Here is a 6,002-nt window from a genome sequence, read left to right on the forward strand (position 1 = left end):
GTGTCTAGAACAGTAATTTTAAGCATTTATGTTTTTATTTCAGCAGGACAGTGAAGAGACTCAGTCAGGTCAAAGATGTGGCAATATGCAACACGGCCTGCTAATACTTGACTACATTAAGTGTGACAGTAATAGTGCTCATTTTCAATGAAAACAATTAAAATATAAAACAATAAAATTGTTGTTTTTTATGTTTTTTTTTTATTCAGTAGAATGGGACATCACCTTGGGATGCCATCCTGGATTTGAATCAGTGGTTAATTCCCTCTTTGGAGCCCAGGCCAGGGGGACGGCCCTGGTACATCCCATGGACCAAGGGCACATGCTGCTGGTCAGCAGCTTCGATGTAATCAGCCTCTCGACACAGGGCAGCATATGATTGGCCAGAGCTGCAGTGTGGACATTTTAGGAGGAGAAGGACAGCAGTTAGAATACAGTTATATGGAGCGGACTTAGATTATGAAATAAGTCATTATTGTAAATCAACCTCATAATAATCCCATCATAATAATTTAGCTTTTTGATCATTGTCATCATACCCATCATCTTTAGGTCAAGGTCAAGGTCAAGGTCTTTATTAGTGTCCCAAAAGGGCAAATAGTTTTACAGCCGGAGTAGTGGTTTAAAACATACACAGAATACAGGACAACAAACAAACGCCATAGCATAAAACAGAAGTCTGGGCGCAACTAGTGCAAGATCTGAGACAAAGGGCCACGTTCAGAGGTATACATCAGAGATATAAAGTGCCGGGCATAAAGTGCTTGTTTCATCCTCGTCAACATCATCATTATCAAAGTGCAAGAGATAAAGATAAAGTGCAAGAGATAGAACGAAGGGCTCTATTCAGAGAATAAAGTGCCGGACATAAAGTGCTTGTTTTCGTCATCATCATCTATAGCATAATGCACGAGATAAAGTGCAAGAGATAAAACAACAGGTATATTCCGAGATATAAAGTGCCGGTCGTAAAGTGCATGTTTCATCATCATCTCAACATCATCAAAGTGCAAGAGATAAAGTGCAAGAGATACAACAAAAGGCTACATTCAGAATATAAAGTGCCGGTCAACAAGTGCTTGTTTCATCATTATCATTATCGTCATCAATATCACAAAACATTACCCTTTACCTGTTATTAGCAGCATTGATTGCTCGAATTGAGGCAGGAATAAAAGAAAACTTGAATCTGTTATTTTTGACACCGGGGGCACCCAGACGACGGCCAGAAGGCAGCATCCTATATGATGGCCTGATGGCCACTTTGCCCCAGTCCTTGTGTTCGGCACTATAAACAAATCCAAATCCCCCTGTGGCGATCCATTCCCAGTTCTCCAGGCTTTCATTATTAGCCTAGTAGCACAAACACTGAAAGCTCCATTATTAGCCTAGTACCACACACCCTGAAAGCTCCATTATTAGCTTAGTACCACACACCCTGAAAGCTCCATTATTAGCTTAGTACCACACACCCTGTGGTACTAAGCTTGTTTTTGACACAGTTATGGCCATCCTTCGGTCGTTACAAGGCTAAGATGCTGGATGTAGTATATACATGGGCAACTGTCGGCCTGGGGGCCACATGCGGCCCCCACCTTCACTTAAAGGGGAATACCACTCATTTGCAACATTGAACTATGTCTGTAATACACCCTTTTTCTTATTTACACACAACAGCTCTAAGGTGTATTAAAGACATAGTTCAATGTTGAAAATGAGTGGTATTCCCCTTTAATGCAGACCACAGGTTAATATCAGAATACTGATATATTATTGATTTCAGCTGTTACAATTCCAAACACATTTTATTTTTTAACATACCAGCCATTATTTGTGCGGAATTACGACGGTCTACAGGAACACAAATTAATTTCTGACCAAACATGACCTAAACAAACTATGGAACAACAACATGAACTCATCCCCTCATCCAAGCCATTATTTTAGACTTTTAGTCAGGGGATGCATAAGTCCTCCTTGCCCTCAACAGGACAAAACCAAAGGAGGCACATTACCAACGAGTGAGCTCCTTTTAAACCAAGGCAACACACAATGGCCAAGTGACATAAACCCACAATGCATGCAAACAGAAAAGCACCGTTTGGGCCATTTGTCACACGTTCCCAAACCAGAATTCCGCACCTAGGCTCACCGGGCCAGCTTTAACACAGATGAAACTTTTATACACTGCCTCTGATGTATACAGACAATTATTGACACTACCATGATTCATTTTACACACAACCAAGAGAACACAGTAGTGCACATAACCCAGTGTGCAACTAGCTCTCCATAAAACAGGGACCCTAGGGTCACTGAAACCATCTTGATGAAACCAAAATGTACCATTAGCTCAATTAAAAACTTCTTATTTCACCATAAGTCCCCCCACAATGCTACTGTAGCAACCACGGCAAAGGTTACTAGGAGTACCACGCTTGCTCCCTCCCCGGTACATACAAGGATCCAGACTCAATGACAGAGACAGAGCTTTCCCCCACCTGGCTAACTCACCCTAGTCTTCATGTGCCCTACTGGCGGGAGGTATTTACGCACTTGAGCCCAATGGGTAGATTGGACAACCATGAAATGGCGACCCTCTCAAAGCCATGGATGTGCCCCCAGGGCCGCACAGAAGACACAAAAATAACAAACAGTTTACCAAAATAATAAACAAATGAGTCCCCCTATCGAGGACACATTTCTTCACCCTATCAGGGGAATAGCACCACACTTCCTTGTACCACCAGGGAGACAAGCATCAATCAATCACTAAGCTCCTCTCTCCTCACCAAACTAGAAAAACTAATTTTCTCAAAAGTAGAACAAACTCAACCAAAATCAGACAATGTTTAACTTTACCAAAGTTACATACTGAAAATGTCTAACCTGCACCCGTATCTCCCATCATTTTAGCACACAGGTAGCACTAGTACTCAGCACTGGAGAACACTGCCCCTGAAGGACCCAAATTCCATTAAATGAAGATGACCAAAGAGCTAATGACCAGTTTTAAAGCGTTTTACCATTTGTTACAACCTGAATCAGGGTTGCAACAAAAGGGAGACACAGGCACAGTTAAAAGTATATAAAATGTCTTTATTTAAAGATAAACTAAATAAACAACAGCAAACATAACATGTCAGTAAATATGAATGAGCATCAGTGTGAAGGCAGTGTATGGGTGCGAGTCCATAATTCAAAATTTACTTGAGTAAAAGTACAAAAGTATTGGCAATTTGGCATCAAAACATCTTTTGTTTGCCAATCTCAGCTATTTCAACAAAAAATAAATACATATATATATGTATTTTTTTTTGTTGTGGCGTTGCATTAGTCGACTATTAGTCGACTATAGGCAATATTTGGCCAATCAGATTCGACTACAGAAATCCTTAGTCAGGGACAGGCATCGTGTGTTGTAAGGCATTCACGAATAGTGATTTTTAGCATTCAACTTATAACAATCAGAACTATAAAATTGTATGTCTGAGTTATATTAAAATAAGAGGTGCTGTACCTGCGACAGTAATTCTTAAACAAACTGTATTGTAGACCAAAAATAATTCACAAAACTGTAGCTTTTGAAATTAAATGCAGTATTTGATCTGACCCAATATTAATCAAACAAAAAAAATAATTCAATTAAACGATCAGTACACTTCAAAATACTAATGAAGAATGATCCAACTCTGATCTTTAGTCCGCAACGCAAAGTTCTTTTAAATGTCTCCAAAGAGTAAAGTTTCCCAAAAGTATTGTAGATCTTCTATTTTCCGAGAATCCAATAACCCGCAAAGTCAGGAAATAAAAAGGCAATGCATTACATAAAAAGGAAAAAATATCACCCAACCTTCAAGTCAGGAGGCCACATGGGTTCCTTTGTCCAAAAGCTTTGAATTTATTCAGAGCTAAACCCTTAGAAATGTTCCTCAACCAAACTTCTCTCCTTCCAGATCCATAAGTTCTCTGGCCACACTACTCAGTGGTTTATCAATTCCTGATTTTGGTTTAGTATAGTCTTACAAGAGTCTCTTTCTCAAACACCAACAAACACTCTTTTTCAATACCTAAAATGGAACCCCTGGCCGCCTCATTTCCTGTACTTTTATAGCTGTTCCTGATACCTCACTTCCTGTGGAACTTTTGCTGCTTTTTCCCCAACAGCTCCCCTATGAGTGAACCATGTCAACAGAAACTGAATCATAATGGCCATAATCACCTTACACAAAACAAAAACAAAAACTGTACACTATATTTAGGTGTTAAATATTCAACCGTATCTTAACCAACATATTCCCCTGTTATCACCAAGTATGTTAGGTTTCTTGTGTATCTTTTTCTTTCAATACTCATCATACCTGGACAGGAAATACATTATTTCACACATTTATGTGGCAGTGTCACATTGGTACTCCAACATTTCAATGTCACTGAAGACTAAGCTTCAAACCTCCCAAAACAAACTGATTCGACCGCTTCTCGGCCTGGGGCCCATGACCCACCTTTCTCCAAGAAGACCGGTAGAAGACCGGGTTAAACAACTAAAAATGGGATTGGTCTTCAAAATTGTAAATTAAAATTTGCCCGAAATTTCCCCTATACCCGTATATCTGACTTAAAACCTCCAAAAAGTTAGCGACACCCACAGTCACAAAACTAGAGGGAGCGTTAACAACGATCTGGTACCACCCACCCATAAAACAGACATTCTCCTTCTACAGCACTGCCACCCAGGTTTGGAATAGTTTAACCCCATCCCTCAACAAAAAAAACATCCGGCCAAATGTTGTGTGTGATGTGTTTCATCACATGGCTCCAGAGATCATGTGTGCAGGTTTTGGTGAGACTTGAGGAAATCTGTAGGAGAAAAAAAGTGTGTGTAAAAGGCTTTTGAAAATAGCAAATCTACAAGCTCACAACGCATCGCCATGTGACGCGTTGTGAGCTTGTAGATCTGCTATTTTCAAATAGCCAAAGTTTATTTGGGGCTGAAGTGGTTAATGTTTGTTTTGTAATAATAATCTAAATCTACAAAGTAACTAGTAACTAAAGTTTTCAAATAATTGTAGTGGAGTAAAAGTTCAATATTTGTATCTGAGATGCAGTGGAGTAGAAGTAAAAGAATAGAAAAATGGAAATACTAATAGGGCCCATAGGGAGCGAGTATGAGAATTCAGAAAATGATCGGGCCAACCAGTGACTGCTTTTCAACTGCTGTCCGTAACAGCGAAAAGCACTTTAAATAAAAATCTGATTTCTCATACTCGCTCCCTATCGGCCGAAGTCCAGACTGATACCGGGGAGGAACGTGAGAGTGAATCCACGTCATCAGTCTGGCCAATGCCAGGCTAGAAGAGACAAGAGACCCTCCCCCTCCCCCCAGACAGCTTTTGTCGTCCGTGTGCACATTGTGGCCTCCGTGGCTCTCAGTGGATGGTCAAAATAAGGTAAAAACGCTGGAAATAAAGGATGAATTATTTAATTAATACCTAGCAGAGAATGTATTAATACCATTACTTAGCTTAGAGCTTTATTCCAACAGTAGAATCAAGGATAACTTCACAGAATGTGGAATTTCACTGGGGGGGGGGGGGGGGGGGGGGGGTGTGTGTGTGTGTGTGTGTGTGTGTGTGTGTGTGTGTGTGTGTGTGTGTGTGTGTGTGTGTGTGTGTGTGTGTGTGTGTGTGTGTGTGTGTGTGTGTGTGTGTGTGTGTGTGTGTGTGTGTGTGTGTGTGTGTGTGTGTGTGTGTGTGTGTGTGTGTGTGTGTGTGTGTGCGTGCGTGCGTGCGTGCGTGCGTGCGTGCGTGCGTGCGTGCGTGCGTGCGTGCGTGCGTGCGTGCGTGCGTGCGTGCGTGCGTGCGTTGCTACTAACGTGATGGTCAGTGGGTGGGGGGGCCAGCAGCAATGCACACACAAGTATACTTTTCTTGTCTAAACAACCAACTGTTTGTATTGATTTTAATTCACAAAATGTAAAAAAAAAAAAAAAAGAACAGCAA

The sequence above is a fragment of the Gymnoscopelus microlampas genome (genome assembly GCF_963454915.1).
Source record: "Gymnoscopelus microlampas genome assembly, chromosome: 20".
In the NCBI taxonomy this organism is placed as follows: domain Eukaryota; kingdom Metazoa; phylum Chordata; class Actinopteri; order Myctophiformes; family Myctophidae; genus Gymnoscopelus; species Gymnoscopelus microlampas.